Genomic DNA, 19,344 nt, shown 5'->3' with positions numbered 1-19,344 from the left:
CCTAACCCTAACCTAACCTAACCCTAACCCTAACCCTAACCCTAACCCTAACCCTAACCCTAACCCTAACCCTAACCCTAACCCTAACCCTAACCCTAACCCTAACCCTAACCCTAACCCTAACCCTAACCCTAACCCTAACCCTAACCCTAACCCTAACCCTAACCCTAACCCTAACCCTAACCCTAAAAGCCCAAACCCTAAAAGCCCAAACCCTAAAAGCCCAAACCCTAAAAGCCCAAACCCTAAAAGCCCAAACCCTAAAAGCCCAAACCCTAAAAGCCCAAACCCTAAAAGCCCAAACCCTAAAAGCCCAAACCCTAAAAGCCCAAACCCTAAAAGCCCAAACCCTAAAAGCCCAAACCCTAAAAGCCCAAACCCTAAAAGCCCAAACCCTAAAAGCCCAAACCCTAAAAGCCCAAACCCTAAAAGCCCAAACCCTAAAAGCCCAAACCCTAAAAGCCCAAACCCTAAAAGCCCAAACCCTAAAAGCCCAAACCCTAAAAGCCCAAACCCTAAAAGCCCAAACCCTAAAAGCCCAAACCCTAAAAGCCCAAACCCTAAAAGCCCAAACCCTAAAAGCCCAAACCCTAAAAGCCCAAACCCTAAAAGCCCAAACCCTAAAAGCCCAAACCCTAAAAGCCCAAACCCTAAAAGCCCAAACCCTAAAAGCCCAAACCCTAAAAGCCCAAACCCTAAAAGCCCAAACCCTAAAAGCCCAGGCTCAGGTCTTTCCAGGCTACAGAGAAAGACACCACAACAGGAACAGGATTTCACATCAAGTTTATTTGGCAACAAAATGGCTTCCTTTTACAGCAACAGCAACCGCTTACACATTTTGGACTGTGACCAATACTGCACAAGTCCTATGACATGCACAATAATAATGTTCCATTTTCAGAGTCTTACATGACATGGTGAACATACACTGCAAGCAATACCTTCTCATATCAAAACCTCTCCTCTACAATATCTTGGCCTGCATCTCTAGCCTTTGCGATCCGCGTGTCACCTGGCAAATGGCCGGCATGGTTCCTCCTTAGCACCGTCTCGTGAAAAAAGTTAAGTCAAAGACTGTCCGGGACAGTCCCAACCCTGATGCAGTGCAGCGAAACAGCCGGAAGGCTGACGGTTTAAAAAAAAAAGTCAGCCTTGCGGCTGTTTGACTGCACTGCATCAGGGTTTATCATCACTGCAGTGATGATGTACTTTATGACTTGGATGACAAAATGAGTCATCTCACCAAAACCCAAACTACACATTACACTCTTACAAATACAGCACTTACAATACATCAAATGATATAGCACGACAATACATCAAATGCACGACAATACATCAAATGATATAGCACAACAATACATCAAATGATATTGCACAACAATACAAAAACACATACAGCACATTACAGTGCCCTCTTGTTACTTTGATGGCTAGAACGCACAAAATTACTACAAATTTCATTTATTTTGACTTTTTGGTAAATGAACTTGACATATCTACCTATTGGGATTGTGAAAATATTAACAATGACAACTCAGAACTTTGGTACTAGCCATCAAGACAAGAGGACGCTGCAAATCACAAAGCGAGAAATACACAAACTCTACATCTTCCAAACAAAGGCACGCCAAATTCTTCTCCGGACACGTAGAAATGTTCAGATCCCACCAAAGAGGAAGACTTCCTAGAGAAAGACAAAACAATTCTCATGGTTAATGCCTGTACGACAAACTCGAGCCGCTTCCGCTTCCAAAAACACACATATACAGTGTAGTGCAAGTGAATTTCCCCAGTGACATGCACCCGGTGAAATACGTTTCCCAAGCAAAATACACAGCACGCGCAACCCCTGATCGGAACCGTACTTAACTTGTAAATCCAAAAGCAAATCCTATGCAAACTCTACATCTTCCAAACCGGCAAAGATGCACCAAACTCTTCTCCGATGAGAGAGAAACCTTCAGATGGTACCGGTGGAGAACACTTCCTATGGAAATGAAAAACAATTCTTAGGGTTAAGGCCTATACAACAAAACACAAACCACCTCAGCTTGCAAAAGGCCTCTATATAATCTAGCACAGGTAAAACTTCCCCAGTGACATGCACCCAGTGAAATACAACAAAACAAAACAAAACCCCCGATCGAGAAGCGTACTTAACTTGAGAATCTGAAAGCGAGTCTTCCAAACCGGCAAAGACGAGCCAACCTCTTCTTCGTTCGCAGAGAAAGCTTCAGAGCGCGCCGACGCGGAACGCTTCCTATGGAAATGAAAAACAATTCTCACGGTTAAGGCGCGCCCTACAAACGCAAACTACCTCAGCTTCCAAAGCGTGCATGTACATTTCAACGTACCACAGGTGAATTTCCCCAAGTGACACGCACCCGGTGAACCGCATTGCCCGAGCAAAACGCAGAGCGCGCGCGCCCCACAAAATCCAGCCCCCGATCGAGAAGCGTACTTAACTTGAGAATCTGAAAGCGAGTCTTCCAAACCGGCAGAGACGAGCCAACCTCTTCTTCGTTCGCAGAGAAAGCTTCAGAGCGCGCCGACGCGGAACGCTTCCTATGGAAATGAAAAACAATTCTCACGGTTAAGGCGCGCCCTACAAACGCAAACTACCTCAGCTTCCAAAGCGTGCATGTACATTTCAACGTACCACAGGTGAATTTCCCCAAGTGACACGCACCCGGTGAACCGCATTGCCCGAGCAAAACGCAGAGCGCGCGCGCCCCACAAAATCCAGCCCCCGATCGAGAAGCGTACTTAACTTGAGAATCTGAAAGCGAGTCTTCCAAACCGGCAGAGACGAGCCAACCTCTTCTTCGTTCGCAGAGAAAGCTTCAGAGCGCGCCGACGCGGAACGCTTCCTATGGAAATGAAAAACAATTCTCACGGTTAAGGCGCGCCCTACAAACGCAAACTACCTCAGCTTCCAAAGCGTGCATGTACATTTCAACGTACCACAGGTGAATTTCCCCAAGTGACACGCACCCGGTGAACCGCATTGCCCGAGCAAAACGCAGAGCGCGCGCGCCCCACAAAATCCAGCCCCCGATCGAGAAGCGTACTTAACTTGAGAATCTGAAAGCGAGTCTTCCAAACCGGCAGAGACGAGCCAACCTCTTCTTCGTTCGCAGAGAAAGCTTCAGAGCGCGCCGACGCGGAACGCTTCCTATGGAAATGAAAAACAATTCTCACGGTTAAGGCGCGCCCTACAAACGCAAACTACCTCAGCTTCCAAAGCGTGCATGTACATTTCAACGTACCACAGGTGAATTTCCCCAAGTGACACGCACCCGGTGAACCGCATTGCCCGAGCAAAACGCAGAGCGCGCGCGCCCCACAAAATCCAGCCCCCGATCGAGAAGCGTACTTAACTTGAGAATCTGAAAGCGAGTCTTCCAAACCGGCAGAGACGAGCCAACCTCTTCTTCGTTCGCAGAGAAAGCTTCAGAGCGCGCCGACGCGGAACGCTTCCTATGGAAATGAAAAACAATTCTCACGGTTAAGGCGCGCCCTACAAACGCAAACTACCTCAGCTTCCAAAGCGTGCATGTACATTTCAACGTACCACAGGTGAATTTCCCCAAGTGACACGCACCCGGTGAACCGCATTGCCCGAGCAAAACGCAGAGCGCGCGCGCCCCACAAAATCCAACCCCCGATCGAGAAGCGTACTTAACTTGAGAATCTGAAAGCGAGTCTTCCAAACCGGCAGAGACGAGCCAACCTCTTCTTCGTTCGCAGAGAAAGCTTCAGAGCGCGCCGACGCGGAACGCTTCCTATGGAAATGAAAAACAATTCTCACGGTTAAGGCGCGCCCTACAAACGCAAACTACCTCAGCTTCCAAAGCGTGCATGTACATTTCAACGTACCACAGGTGAATTTCCCCAAGTGACACGCACCCGGTGAACCGCATTGCCCGAGCAAAACGCAGAGCGCGCACCCCACAAAATCCAGCCCCCGATCGAGAAGCGTACTTAACTTGAGAATCTGAAAGCGAGTCTTCCAAACCGGCAAAGACGAGCCAACCTCTTCTTCGTTCGCAGAGAAAGCTTCAGAGCGCGCCGACGCGGAACGCTTCCTATGGAAATGAAAAACAATTCTCACGGTTAAGGCGCGCCCTACAAACGCAAACTACCTCAGCTTCCAAAGCGTGCATGTACATTTCAACGTACCACAGGTGAATTTCCCCAAGTGACACGCACCCGGTGAACCGCATTGCCCAAGCAAAACGCAGAGCGCGCCCCACAAAATCCAACCCCCGATCGAGAAGCGTACTTAACTTGAGAATCTGAAAGCGAGTCTTCCAAACCGGCAAAGACGAGCCAACCTCTTCTTCGTTCGCAGAGAAAGCTTCAGAGCGCGCCGACGCGGAACGCTTCCTATGGAAATGAAAAACAATTCTCACGGTTAAGGCACATATAACAAACATAAACCTTTGCTTCCAAAACACATGTGCTATGTTATGTATGTGAATTTCCCCAGTGACATGCACTCCTCCACTGTGGGGGGGTGACTCGTCTCCTGCAGAAAGTAAAGTGTAACGGTTATGTAACAACACAGCGGGAGGGTTAGGAGCAGGGGTGGAACACTGCCTGCTGCCGGAAGTAACCAGCTGCCAGTGCTCACCCTGCACCACCGCCTCCTCCATAAGTGGCTGGTCAACAGTCCCACATCCTATAACAGTGACCTCGGTGGACTCCACAGGAATACTTTCCAGGAATTCCTCATAGCCTCGAATGCTCCTCAGCCTGTAGCTCTCCCACCTGCTGCCTGAGAGATTCCACCAGCAGGCACCTTTCACAACGGTTGTCTCCCCCAGCCTGGAGATCGCTCAGTGGGAATTGCAAGCCACAAATACTGCAACACCACACCAGGACTTGGGTAGAGGCATCCATGCTCAGGTTCTCTGTCTGGATACAGGCACAGGTGGAGGAGACAGGAGAAGTATTGGCACAAGCGCTTCGGGTCTTCATCACCATCAGTCACTCCCTCTGCTCAACTCCCTCTTCAACTCCCCTGTCTGCTTCGCTCCCCTGGTCGCACTGCTCTGGCTTTTTAAAGCCTGCTTGCCTAGATCAGGCCTGCCCCCTTCTGAGTCACACAGGGGAAGGCTGAGCCTGAGGCTAATCAGAAGCAATCAAGGGAACAATGGCAGGCTCTCAGTCCCAACTGCCACAGAAGCTGAAACTGAAACTGCTAGCACTCACCTGGAATCAGACTCTCAATTCACACTTCAAACAGTCAGGCGCACACACACACACACCACAGCTTGTACTCTCACCGGGTAGCCTCTTCGGCGGTGGGGTCGCTTTGCTCTCCCTCTTCAACTCCCCTGTCTGCAGTCCCCTGTCCGCTTAATGATGTGTGTTTTGCAGAATGGCGATCGGAAACAATTCCCCGTATCATCTTCCCACATGAATTAAATACACTACAAATAACATAAAATGCAATTAAATCGCATTACAAAAATGAGAACAGAAGAATGGTACTTTAACCAAAAATACAGCCCAGCGCTACCCGATATCAACACTCACCATGATCGTAGGAGTGCCTAGCTACACCTCCTCAGAGCAACCCAAAGCTGAATGACTCCCTGGGCCTAGATGCCCAGCTTAAATGCTACCATAAGCTCCGCCCCTCAATATCCCAGCATGCCTTGAGGCCAAAGGAAGGTATAAATGCAGACTCATAGGCCGCAGACTCCCTTTACTTCATTTCTACATTAGCAGCGGCAAGAGCTGCTCATGCTGAAGCATTTATCATCTGTTCGCCTAACAAATACTATTCTCCACAGACTCAAACTCTGTGACCAGGTGAGGCTACAGTCATCCTATTTCAGGTTCCTAAAAGGAAAACCTTGCCCCCAGAAAGGGGGGGGTTCTTCTCAGGGCGTACGTAGCTACTGGGTGCTGAAATAGCTACTTTAGATGTAGTGAAGGGGATGTTTGAACCGGAGTATATGCAGAGTGTAGGAAACATTACTTGGCTGGTGCCAGAGAGGATACACACTGCCTCATTCTCAAGATGAAGTGGGGGGGGGGGTAGTTCCCTGTTGTAGTGCCAGGCCACCTGATACAAACAAGAAACCCACCGTGCCCCCCCAGAGCCAATATGATGGGCAAATGGCAACCTGTGAGAACTTTGATGATGTGAGGTTCGGCACTGGCCACCGCTTCCTTTCAGGCTCCCTCCCCCCATCTCTTCTAGACCCCACTGCCTCCCCAATACTTAATTTTCATACACAAAGGTCTCAGACCTCAATCCTGACACACATTAGAAAGTGGGTGGCCAAGTATGGAGCGGCAGCTGCTAGGAGAGTGCTCAGTTCTAAAGGCAACCCCGCCCTCCACACACACACACACCGGCACCACTGGTAAAGGACAAAGGTAGCAATTACCTAGCAGCCATTCCATTTCAAATGTCCCATGGGCCTGAGACACCGCCACTGTTACCAGAAGGACTAATGCAGGCTTCCTGCCCACCTTCACTATGCACATCACACAGAAGCGACTGGCACAGTCCATACGCCCCTCTACGTCGGTCTCACCACACGCCGCCCACACCCTCCGTGCCAACTCCACCCCTCCCGTTAGTCTGCAACCGGCACAAACTGCACAAACGGTGCATGCAAGCACCAGTTCGTGAAAACTCCCTAGCCCCTCCACCTACAAGCCACTGCCAGAAGGGTGTATGAGTCCCTTTCGTGACTCAGTGGAGGTAAACACAAAACCCCTCACCCCTTCCCACACCGCAAAACCCTGCCCCAACCCACACACCTCAAAAAACTCTCCCAGAGCCAGACCCCTTACTCTTGCCCAAACCCGAGGCCCAGTCTGAGGAAACTGAGTGTACGTGGAGGACAACTAGCAACAGACACAGGAGAAATTGAGTGAGAGTGAATTGGCCTGTTATTTTGAAATAACTATTCCCCAGAGCTGTGTCTAGACGGGCCAGTTTTTCTGGAAAAATCAGCCGCTTTTCCGGAAAAACTTGCCAGCCGTCTACACTGGCCACTTGAATTTCCACAAAAGCACTGACTTCCTACTGTAAGACATCAGTGTTTCTTGCGGAAATACTATTCTGCTCCCTTTTGCGCAAAAGGGCCAGTGTACACAGCTCAGATTTGTTTTCCACAAAAGAGCCCCGATCACAAAAATGGCGATCGGGGCTTTTTTGCAGAAAAGCGCGTCTAGATTGGCAAGAATGCTTTTACACAAAAAGTGCTTTTGCAGAAAAGCGTCCGTGCCAATCTAGACGTTCTGTGCTGAAAATGCCTTTAACGGAAAACTTTCAGCAGCTGAATCCCGACGCCTGGGGCAGAGCAGCTGGGGTGGTCCCGTGGCGCCGCCCCTGGGGTCCCCGAGTCAGCACCCCAGCTGCTCTGCCCCTGGCTTCCTGGAATCAGCCGCTGATCTGTTTCAGCAGCGGCTGAATCGGGGACCCCTGGGGCAGAGCAGCTGGGGACCAACCCGGCACCGCTCCAGCTGCTCTGCCCCAGGCGTCCCCAAGAGCAGCTGGGGTGCTGCCGGGTTGGTCCCGCAGCGCCGAGGGGCAGCGCTACGAGACCAACGTGGCAGCGCCCCAGATGCTCTGCTCCAGGCTTCCCCGATTCAGCTGCTGGTCAGTTTCAGCAGCAGCTGAATGGGGGAAGCCTGTCCGGTTGCCCCAGCACTTCCGGGTTCCCGATGGTGCCGGACCATCAGGAGTCCCGGAGCATTGGATGCCGGACTAATGGAGTTTTACTGTATTTTGAAAAATATTTTCAAATACTTTAACCCCCAAAATACCTTATTTGAAATAATTTCCCAGTGTGAACATAGCCAAACATTACAGCTACGCTGCAATGCTATTTCCATATACTCAAGAATCCCAAAATATCAATCCCTCGTCTTCACAGCAAACTTGGTTTTTTTGGATTCATTATGCCAAGGTCCCTGTAAATATCATTCTACGAGGCAAAAGGGACCTTTTCTTAGAGCACTTTATTTTGAAATTTGGCATCATGTAGACAGCACCAAATGATGAAATAAGATAAGATACACAATTTGAGCGATACAAATTGTGTATCTTATCTCAATGCTATTTCAAAATGGCTTATTTCAAGTACTCTGTAGAACTCTGAGGGTGAAGGAGGGGTAAAGAGAGTCTCAAAGGTTCTCCCTCCACCCGCTTTCCTCTCTCAGGTTCTTTCCCCAGCCCCTCCCCAGTTACTTTGACCCCAAATAAAAAACACACCCACTTTATTGTTTCCAAAAAACAATGTCAGTTTTATTGTATCTGCGATGGGGGAGGGGGAGAGGATTAAGAGAGGGAAGGCAAAGAGGGGCAAGGCACAGGCCCCTAGTGGGGAGGTCTGGGGAGCGTGTCACTGGGGTCCTTGTGAGAAACTTTCCCTCAGGGCCTCCCAGATGTGCACCCCCACCTGAAGAGCCTGCTGGATGGCAGCTGTGTGCAGCTGTTCAAAGGGCCTGCTGACCGGGCCTGCCTTTGCTTCCTCCCTCTTCAGATCACAAATATTGTGGAGCACAGAACACTGGCCACTACTTGGGGGAATGTTCCACTCCCCAACATCCAGCCGGGTGACAAGACATCTCAACCTATGGGGGGAGGAATAGCTCAGTGGTTTGAGCATTACCCTGTTAAACCCAGGGTTCTGAGCTCAACCCTTGAGGAGGCCATTTAGGGATCTGGGGCAAATCTGTCAGGGATGGTACTTGGTCCTGCCATGAGGGCAGGGGACTGGACTCAATGACCTATCAAGGTCCCTTCCAGCTCTATGAGATAGGTATAGCTCCATATATTTATTTATATTAACCTCACCTTGAGACACCCTCCACTACAGGGCAGGCCCAGCGAAGCCGGGCATTGAAGCATTCCTTGCTAGGGTCAAGGTGTCTGGTGTAAAGCTTCGTGAGCCAGGGCAACAGAGTGTAGGTCACATCCCCCACAATGCACAGTTGCATGTACACATCCCCCACCCTGATGATGAGGTCAGGGAATAAACTGCCTGCCTCCAGCTTCTGGAAGACTCTGGAGTCGCAGAAGATGTGAGCGTCATGTGCCTTCCTCGACCAGCCTAAGAAAATGTCGGTAAACTGCCCACGGTGGTTGAGAGGGCCTGTGGGACCATGGAGAAGTAACCTCCTAGTTTATATACACAGACATCGGGGCTCGGGCACCGATGTGGGTGCCATCAATAATATCACCGCCGCACGGTTCCGTGTTGCTGAGGTGGATGACCCTGAGCAGCTGGATGGTGTTGATGGCCCGCATGTGACATAGTGCGGGTGCTGTCTACTTTGTAACCCGGTGTTCCCTCCTAGCTGTGTTGCTATGTGTGATTCCCAATGAGCATATTGGCCCCAGACACCTAAGTCTCAGCCTGAGCACATAACAAGGCTGTTCCCAGGGCGAGACAAAAGAAGAGAGGTGGGGTCGGCCATCAGGCTGGGGGGTAGGGCCTGGGAGTTGAGTTGGTCTAAAACATCCTCACTCCACCTAGCCCAGCCCAGACTGAGAAAGGGAGTGAAGCCCCTTCCCCTCGAGAGGACTAAGGCTGTCTGCCCTCGCTCCTATGTTAACATCTCTCCTATGCTATGCTGTGTCTCTGAGAAGAAATAAACCCTTTTACTCTACTGGCTGGCTGAGACACACATCTGGCTGTTGATGGGGGTGCAGGGTCAGGGGCTCCCCAACACACCATCACACCGCACCACCTGTAGCAGGAGACCAACAAACAGAGAATCACTGGGGTGCCTGAGCCCTGTGCAGGTCCCTCAGCCCACCCCTTCCCTGCCCACACATACCAGGAGCCACCCCCTACGTAGCCTATCTGTGGCAGGGCTGTGTGAGGGTGGGACTGAAAAATTGCCTGGGAAAGGGGCTTCTCCACCACCCCCAACCACTCTTTCCCTAGGGTTCCCCATTCCAGCACTTCACACACCCCTTCCGGGACCTTAGCTGGAGAGCGCCACGCCTGCGTGACGTGGGCCCTGACGGTCGACTTTTCCACACCAAACTGGTTCCCGACACATCGGTAGCTGTCCGGCGTGGTGACCTTCCACACGGCAATGGTGACCCGCTTCTCCAGAGGGGAATGTGGGTCGCATGCGTGTCCCGTCGTGTGAGGGCAGGGGAGAGCCAGGAACACAGCTCCAGGAAGATCTCCTTCCTCGTGCAGAAATTCTGGAGCCGCTGTTGGTCATCCCAGAGCTCCATGTCGAGCTGGTCCCACCCGTCAGATCTAGTCTCCAGTGCAAGAAGCGGCGGTGCACAGCGTGGTGCAGCTGGAAGAGCTGCGCTCCCAGACAATCAGCTGGTGGTTGTGTTCCTGCGGGGCCAGGAGGGCAGCCTGCAGAAACTGCAGCACGATAGCTAAGGGCCGTCAAGTGCCCAGAGGCACCTCTAGCTCCACGACTGGCAAGCTGAGGTATCCGCAAGGGCAACCGGAGCAGTCAGAGCAAAGGCTTTGCTGTCCCTCCAGGGAAAGGAGACGCACCCGAGAAATGGCTGTACGGCGGGGGGAGGGGGGGGGGGGAGGGTGTCACTTTGCTACCTTCAGAGGTTCCCTTATCCTGCTTCCCTGCTTTTCTAGCACAGGACCTAGGCCCATCCCTGGGGCAGATGGTGTTGTCTGCCCAGCCACTGATGGTGTCGACAGAGGGGGGTGGGATCAAGCCCACCATCCTGTACTCCCCAGGGAAATCCCTGCCCTATCCCTGAGTTCACTGGAGATCCCACTCTGTCTCCCTGCCTTCAGTGGGTCCCTTCTCCTGCCTTTCTAATGTGGGAGCCAGCTCCATCCCTGGGGTATCTATGTTGGCTGTTTGGCCGCTCCCAGGGTGGGTGGGACTTGGGCCCACCAGCCTGCCCTGCACAGGCGAAAGGGTCTCAGATAGCCTCAAGCAGCAGCTCCCAGCAGTAATTGCTGACCCGATGCCCTGCCTGAAGTGGTTCTGCGTGGCCTTAAATGCAATTCTGCATCCAATCAGTGTGGACGCTTTAGTTTGAAATAGCTAAGTGCTTTTCGAAATAAGACTGCAGTGTAAACATACCCTAAGGGTATGTCTACACTGCAAGTTTCCTTCAGAAAAAGCTATTCTGGAAGATATCTTCTGGAAAAGCTGATTTTGGAAATAGCACATCCACATTAGGGGAGCTTATCGCAGACTAATTTTGAGGCTTCCCGGTAGTGTGGACGCTCTATCTCGATTTAGCGCCCCAGGATGCACTGGAAAGGACTAACTTTAGAATGAGGCGCTATTTTGACATAGCAGCAGTGGAGCGCCCACTCGCTCACATGCTGCTGAAAAAGCTTTTTCAGAAGAGGCGTTTTTCCGACACTGGTAAACCTCATTCCATGAGGAATAAGCCCTCCATTGTTTCAATTTTCTTTTGAAATAACGCAATTGCTGTGTGGATGCTACTGTTGTTCTGCCAGAATAACGTCCCTTATGCCAGAAAAACGGCACAGTGTAGACACACCCTTAGGGTATGGCTACACTACAGCACTAATTGGAACTAACTTAGAATTAGTTAATTCTAACTAAGCTAATTAATTCGAATTAGTGCATCTAGACCTAAAAGCTAATTCGAATTAGCATTTTGCTAAATCAAAATAGCATGTCCACATTGAGTGGACCCTGAACCGAAGTTAAGGCTGGCTGGAACAAGTGCCTGCAGGGCATCAGGTTAGGACTTAGAGTGTGGAGCTGCTGCCTCCGGCTAGCCGAGGGCTGTGCTTAAAGGAACCCGACCCCCACCCCGGACAGACAGTTCTCAGGGTTCCCCGCTTGCTTGTTTACCTCGATGAGGGACAGCAAAGCAGTCCTGTCTTGGAGTGCCCTGAGTGCCCACACTTGGCACATCACAGCACTCGGCCATCAGCCCGGCTGCACTTGCCGCAGCCTGCCATCCAAGGGGATCAATTGGGGGGATCCAGGCGGCCCTGCAGGAGAGCTTCCACCCTGAGGAGCCCGCAGAGCCACCCCAGTCCTCCCCATCGGGGGCTCGTGCCCCATTCCTCCCTCACCTCCTTCCACTTACCCCTCCCTAGTCCCCCTTCCTGATGTAAAAAATAAATGACACGTGGGTTGTTAAATAAAGAGACTTTCTATTTTTGAAAACTGAGGGGTGGGGATTAACCTCTGGGGAGACTGGGAAAAGGTGGTGGGAGAGGGGAAGAGAGATGGTGGGAGAGGGGAGGTGGAAACCTGGGAAGAGGGAGCTGGAAGGGGGAAGCCAGGAGAGGAGGAGGAGGGGAAGTATAAAACTATGGTACACCATATCTTCAGTACTGTGTACAGATGTGATCTCCTCACCTCAAAAAAGCTATTTTGGCCTTGGAAAGGGTTCAGAAAAGGGCAACTACAATGATCAGGGGTTTGGAACAGGTCCCATATGAAGAGAGGCTAAAGAGACTGGGACTTTTCAGCTTAGAAAAGAGGAGACTGAGGGGGATATGATAGAGGTCTATAAAATCATGAGTGGTGTGGAGAGGGTGAATAAAGAAAAGTTATTCATTAGTTCTCATAATAGAAGGACTAGAGTACACCAAATGAAATGAATGGACAGCAGGCTTAAAACTAATAAGCAAAAGTTGTTCTTCTCACAGCACATAGTCAACCTGTGGAACTCCTTGCCGCAGGAGGCTGTAAAGGCTGTCCAGACTACCGGATGCTCTTTCCAAAAAAAAAAAAAAAAAAGCGCACCCGGAAGTGCTCCCGGCAGGTCATGGGGGCAGCCTTTATTTCCAGGTGCTGCTGCATGCCCTTCCCAGAGACGCATGCTTAAAGGGAACCCCAGGACAGCCTGCACTGATTCCTCTGCAAGGGTGGCAGAAACCCCCCCGCGTGTGCTCTCATTCACTAAGGTCTGTAGCTGAGGGTGGAATATCCTTTAGCCCTTTCCCCCCCTCTGCCCTCTGTATCGGGCCCTCTACAAGAACACTGAGTCAGTCAGGCATGACGCACCACCGCTCTCCCTTGCGCGACTGGCGTACCTGCAGAATTCCCGTTGGCTCCTGAGCCCTTAACCCGTGGAGATGCTCACCTGGAATGCCTGCACGTGTGCCGTACAAGGACACGGCAGAAGCAGAGCAAGGACAAAGACACAGACAGACAGACAACGTATTGGCCAATACGAGAGAGCAACAAGAGAGAAACACGAGAGGCAGCCAGAAGCCTTACCACCTTGCGTCTTCCCCCTCGAGCCAAGCGTCCGCTGAGAAGGACACCGTGTTCCAGAGAAACTAGCACCCCTGACAAACGGGAGCCCTGTTTCTCCCACAACCAAGGAAGCACCTCGGGAACCTCCGCTCGGACTCGCTATCTAAGCAAACGTGACTTCCCTTCCTAGAGCCGAGTGGGCCGTAAGCCGAGAGATTTCCAGACCCGACACTTATCTCCGTGTCAGCGACGGCTGCTCCGCTCCCAGACGGACGGTTCTCGCCTCGCTTCGACCAAGCTCCCGAGCTCGCTGTTCTCGTTTCCGTTCCATCCCCAGACGGGAGGACACCGGGACGGTTGACTTCTTATCGCTCGCTACCGAACACAGCAGAGGGGGAAAACCAACCAAATAACTTAGCGTTTCAGTCCGCAAGGACGCGGCATCGCTTCTCCTCCCACCATCGCCCACCCCCTCCCGCTGCCACTACAGGAACATGGAGAGAAAGGAGGCCTTGAATCTCTATCCACGCTCTGTTGAACCGCCAACTGCCCCTTCACCAGTCCGCAAGCCACCAGGCTCCGTGACCCAGCAGGAAGCTCTCTGCCTCAGAAGAAACCTACTGCCAGGACGCTTGAAGATTTCAAAGCACGCATCTCTTACTCACACAGAGCCATGGGAAGGCCCAACGCTGAGGAAACTTCACGTGTCCCGAGAATCACGTCCAGGCAGTTCAAGTCCATCTCGGACGGTTTCTTCTCCGCCCATGGCCCCGCACTGATTCCTCTGCAAGGGCGGCAGAAAACCTCCCGTGTGAGCTCTCACTCACTAAGGTCTGTGGCTGTGGGTATTCTATCCTTTAGCCCTTTCCCCCGCTCTTCCCTCTCTATCGGGCCCTCTACAAGAACACTGAGTCAGTCAGCCATGACGCACCACCGCTCTCCCTTGCGCGACTGGCGTACCTGCAGAATTCCCATTGGCTCCTGAGCCCTTAACCCGTGGAGATGCTCACCTGTGATGAAGTTAGTTTATGTTTAGCTAGAAGCCATCTTGTATAACAGAAACCATTTCAGCTTTTTGTCTTTGCACGTAGGCCAGAGTGAACTTTCTATCACCCCATGCGCTAGGCCAAGACAGATGTGCTATTGGAATGTGTTAATTGGGCTGGTTCAGAGAGGAGAGGTACTCCCTCGAACCTGTCCGCCATCATGTTGATAAGGCTTTGTTTTTCCTAGTCTAATTGATTATTTCTGTAATTGGATGCCCTGACGTCAGACTGTTTGGTTAAGGGTATAAAGATACTAGGATTGATTGTATTAGGTAGCCTTACTGGACCCAGCTTTGCTGAGACCACGTTTGGCTCACTTTGCTTTTATTGGCCAATAAAACTGTCTGTTTAGCCGCGTAAACTGAGTGAGGCGTTTGCTTCGACACCTGGAATGCCTGCACGTGTGCCGTACAAGGACACGGCAGAAGCAGAGCAAGGACAAAGACACAGACAGAAACAGACAGACAGACAACGTATTGGCCAATACGAGAGAGCAACAAGAGAGAAACACATGAGAGGCAGCCAGAAGCTTTACCACCTTGCGTCTTCCTCCTCGAGCCAAGCGTCCTCTGAGGAGGACACCGTGTCCCAGAGAAAATAGCACCCCTGACAAACGGGAGCCCTGTTTCTCCCACAACCAAGGAAGCACCTCGGGAACCTCCGCTCGGACTCGCTATCTAAGCAAACGTGACTTCCCTTCCTAGAGCCGAATGGGCCGTAAGCCGAGAGATTTCCAGACCCGACACTTATCTCCGTGTCAGCGACGGCTGCTCCGCTCCCAGACGGAAGGTTCGCGCCTCGCTTCAACCAAGCTCCCGAGCTCGCTGTTCTCGTTTCCGTTCCATCCCCAGACGGGAGGACACCGGGAGGGTTGACTTCTTATCGCTCGCTACCGAACACAGCAGAGGGGGAAAACCAACCAAATAACTTAGCGTTTCAGTCCGCAAGGACGCGGCATCGCTTCTCCGCCCACCATCGGCCACCCCCTCCCACTGCCACTACAGGACCGCGGAGAGAAAGGAGGCCTTGAATCTCTATCCACGCTCTGTTGAACCGCCTACTGCCCCTTCACCAGTCCCCAAGCCACCAGGCTCCGTGACCCAGCAGGAAGCTCTCTGCCTCAGAAGAAACCTACGGCCAGGACGCTTGAAGATTTCAAAGCACGCATCTCTTACTCACACAGAGCCATGGGAAGGCCCAACGCTGAGGAAATTTCATGTGTCCCGAGAATCACGTCCAGGCAGCTCAAGTCCATCTCGGACGGTTTCTTCTCGGCCCATGGCCCCGCACTGATTCCTCTGCAAGGGCGGCAGAAAAAGCCCCGCGTGAACTCTCACTCACTAAGGTCTGTGGCTGTGGGTATTCTATCCTTTAGCCCTTTCCCCCGCTCTTCCCTCTCTGTCGGGCCCTCTACAAGAACACTGAGTCAGTCAGCCATGACGCACCACCGCTCTCCCTTGCGCGACTGGCGTACCTGCAGAATTCCCGTTGGCTCCTGAGCCCTTAACCCGTGGAGATGCTCACCTGGAATGCCTGCACGTGTGCCGTACAAGGACACGGCAGAAGCAGAGCAAGGACAAAGACACAGACAGAAACAGACAGACAGACAACGTATTGGCCAATACGAGAGAGCAACAAGAGAGAAACACATGAGAGGCAGCCAGAAGCTTTACCACCTTGCGTCTTCCTCCTCGAGCCAAGCGTCCTCTGAGGAGGACACCGTGTCCCAGAGAAAATAGCACCCCTGACAAACGGGAGCCCTGTTTCTCCCACAACCAAGGAAGCACCTCGGGAACCTCCGCTCGGACTCGCTATCTAAGCAAACGTGACTTCCCTTCCTAGAGCCGAGTGGGCCGTAAGCCGAGAGATTTCCAGACCCGACACTTATCTCCGTGTCAGCGACGGCTGCTCCGCTCCCAGACGGACGGTTCGCGCCTCGTTTCGACCAAGCTCCCGAGCTCGCTGTTCTCGTTTCCGTTCCATCCCCAGACGGGAGGACACCGGGAGGGTTGACTTCTTATCGCTCGCTACCGAACACAGCAGAGGGGGAAAACCAACCAAACAACTTAGCGTTTCAGTCCGCAAGGACGTGGCATCGCTTCTCCTCCCACCATCGCACCGCAGCCTCCCACCATCGGCCACCCCCTCCCGCTGCCACTACAGGACCGCGGAGAGAAAGGAGGCCTTGAATCTCTATCCACGCTCTGTTGAACCGCCTACTGCCCCTTCACCAGTCCCCAAGCCACCAGGCTCCGTGACCCAGCAGGAAGCTCTCTGCCTCAGAAGAAACCTACGGCCAGGACGCTTGAAGATTTCAAAGCACGCATCTCTTACTCACACAGAGCCATGGGAAGGCCCAACGCTGAGGAAATTTCACGTGTCCCGAGAATCACGTCCAGGCAGCTCAAGTCCATCTCCGACGGTTTCTTCTCCGCCCATGGCCCCGCACTGATTCCTCTGCAAGGGCGGCAGAAAAAGCCCCGCGTGAACTCTCACTCACTAAGGTCTGTGGCTGTGGGTATTCTATCCTTTAGCCCTTTCCCCCGCTCTTCCCTCTCTATGGGGCCCTCTACAAGAACACTGAGTCAGTCAGCCATGACGCACCACCGCTCTCCCTTGCGCGACTGGCGTACCTGCAGAATTCCCGTTGGCTCCTGAGCCCTTAACCCGTGGAGATGCTCACCTGGAATGCCTGCACGTGTGCCGTACAAGGACACGGCAGAAGCAGAGCAAGGACAAAGACACAGACAGAAACAGACAGACAGACAACGTATTGGCCAATACGAGAGAGCAACAAGAGAGAAACACATGAGAGGCAGCCAGAAGCTTTACCACCTTGCGTCTTCCTCCTCGAGCCAAGCATCCTCTGAGGAGGACACCGTGTCCCAGAGAAAATAGCACCCCTGACAAACGGGAGCCCTGTTTCTCCCACAACCAAGGAAGCACCTCCGCTCGGACTCGCTATCTAAGCAAACGTGACTTCCCTTCCTAGAGCCGAGTGGGCCGTAAGCCGAGAGATTTCCAGACCCGACACTTATCTCCGTGTCAGCGACGGCTGCTCCGCTCCCAGACGGACGGTTCGCGCCTCGCTTCGACCAAGCTCCCGAGCTCGCTGTTCTCGTTTCCGTTCCATCCCCAGACGGGAGGACACCGGGACGGTTGACTTCTTATCGCTCGCTACCGAACACAGCAGAGGGGAAAACCAACCAAACAACTTAGCGTTTCAGTCCGCAAGGACGCGGCATCGCTTCTCCCACCATCGCACCGCAGCCTCCCACCATCGGCCACCCCCTCCCGCTGCCACTACAGGAACGCGGAGAGAAAGGAGGCCTTGAATCTCTATCCATGCTCTGTTGAACCGCCTACTGACCCTTCACCAGTCCCCAAGCCACCAGGCTCCGTGACCCAGCAGGAAGCTCTCTGCCTCAGAAGAAACCTACGGCCAGGACGCTTGAAGATTTCAAAGCACGCATCTCTTACTCACACAGAGCCATGGGAAGGCCCAATGCTGAAGACCCTTCACGTGTCCCGAGAATCACGTCCAGGCAGCTCAAGTCCATCTCGGACGGTTTCTTCTCCGCCCACTATCCCTCACTGATTCCTCTGCAAGGGCGGCAGAAAAAGCCCAGCGTGAGCTCTCACTCACTAAGGTCTGTGGCTGTGGGAATTCTATCCTTTAGGCCCATGGTCACCAACCAGTAGATAGCAAGCTACCGCTAGTTCTCAGTGGCTCTAAGAGTATCTCTTGAGCCCTCTCTGAACTGCACGCCTGCGCAGTACATACATTAGCTTTCCTCATTCGAGGAGCAGCTACTCACCGAGCAACAACACAGGTGAGTAGCTGCGAGGAATGGTGGGACCTGGGAGGTCTGGAGGGCTGAAACACCCCAGCCAGCTGTCTGTGGCTTTCAGCAGAAAGAGGCTGCCCCGCAGTCCAGCTGATCTGCAGCTTCTCTTCTGCGCCTGCCCACGTGGAGCTTGGTGCACTCTGGCTGAGTGCCATGGCCAGCTCTCCGGGCAGCCACTTCCCTTCCCTCCAGCCCAGATTGGCTGGTGTAGGGAACTCCCTGCCCCCAACCTTGTTCCCTCTCCTCTGCCCCAAATCTTTCCCCCTCCCTCCTGGACCCGTTCCCTCTCCTTTGCCCCCCCATCCCACTGTATAAACCGTCCCCCCCTCTGCAGAAACCTGTCCCCCGGCAGCCTGCCCCCCCTGCAGAAACCAGTTCCCTCTGGCACCCTGTCTCCTACTGCAGAAACCTGTCCCCCTGCCTTCCCCACTATAGAAACCTGTCCCCCCCCAGCACCCTGTCCCCTGCTGCAGAAACCTGTCCTGGCACTCTGCCCCCTCTTCCCTGCCCCCACTGGCACCCTGTTCCCTGCCCCAGAACGCACTAGCACCCCTCCCCAGTACTGTGTCCCCTGCTCCCAAAGGACTTTTCTATGGGTCAGTGACCCCTGTCTCAAGGCAGGTTCCCTGCCATTCTTATAAATAAAGACAATGTAGAAACTTTTTGTGTTTAACACAGCATTTTATTTAAAAATGAAGCTTGGCCAACAAACCCCAAATTGGGGCCAAGCCCCCATCTGGCCACAACCACTCCTGCACTCCCCCTTCCTCAGACCCTAGATCTGAGCCTATCAAACACTGGAACCCCCTGCCCTGAGCCCCTCACATACCCCAACCCAAATTCCTGCACTCTCACATCCACAAGCCTGTGACTTGCTTAGTATCCCGACACTGCCCAGCCTGGAACCCCCTCCCCGAGCCAGTGCTCAGGGAGCTCCATGCGGAAAAAAAGTGGCAGCCATTTTTATGCTAATGAAGCGGGGGAGATTTAAATCCCCACTTCATTAGCAACTGCGATACTTCTAATTTACATCCCTTTTCCGAAAAAGGGATGTAGTCTAGACGTAGCCTAGGAGTTTTTCACGATTCTGGAGATATCCCAGAAAAACTCTTCCGCATCCGCTTGTTTAGTGGAAGAGCAATCAGGCTCTTTCGGTCACCCCTATATTCCTCTTTCCACAAGGAATAAGGTGGCTTCCAAAAGAAGGGGTTTTTTTCTGACATTTGGTCCAGTCTAGACAGGCAAAATGTTGGAAAAACCTCAATCTACAG

At 52.6% G+C, this 19,344-nt stretch overlaps 1 protein-coding gene across 2 annotated transcripts in view; it reads right to left on the bottom strand.

The window, feature by feature from the left end:
- Window positions 1–766: 766 nt before the first annotated feature.
- LOC142825946 (uncharacterized) overlaps window positions 767–19,344 on the bottom strand; it is a 36,806-nt gene continuing 18,228 nt past the window's right edge. The window contains exons 2-8 of one of the 2 annotated variants that reach the window (XR_016350533.1): window positions 16,564–16,682; window positions 15,405–16,252; window positions 13,845–15,114; window positions 9,957–13,554; window positions 5,295–5,441; window positions 1,874–4,392; window positions 767–1,687 (exon numbers count right to left, since the gene is read on the bottom strand). The gene's annotated coding sequence lies outside the window, so the exon portion shown is untranslated. Of the gene's footprint in view, window positions 4,393–5,294; window positions 5,442–9,956; window positions 13,555–13,844; window positions 15,115–15,404; window positions 16,253–16,563; window positions 16,683–19,344 lie in introns of both variants that reach the window. The other variant, XM_089781602.1, reaches the window with a different exon arrangement.

Source organism: Pelodiscus sinensis, chromosome 12 (genome assembly GCF_052426305.1).
Source record: "Pelodiscus sinensis isolate ZL-2025 chromosome 12, ASM5242630v1, whole genome shotgun sequence".
NCBI classification, from domain to species: domain Eukaryota; kingdom Metazoa; phylum Chordata; order Testudines; family Trionychidae; genus Pelodiscus; species Pelodiscus sinensis.
Note: the sequence above shows the minus strand (reverse complement) of the source record. Positions and strands in the feature narration are given on the sequence as shown.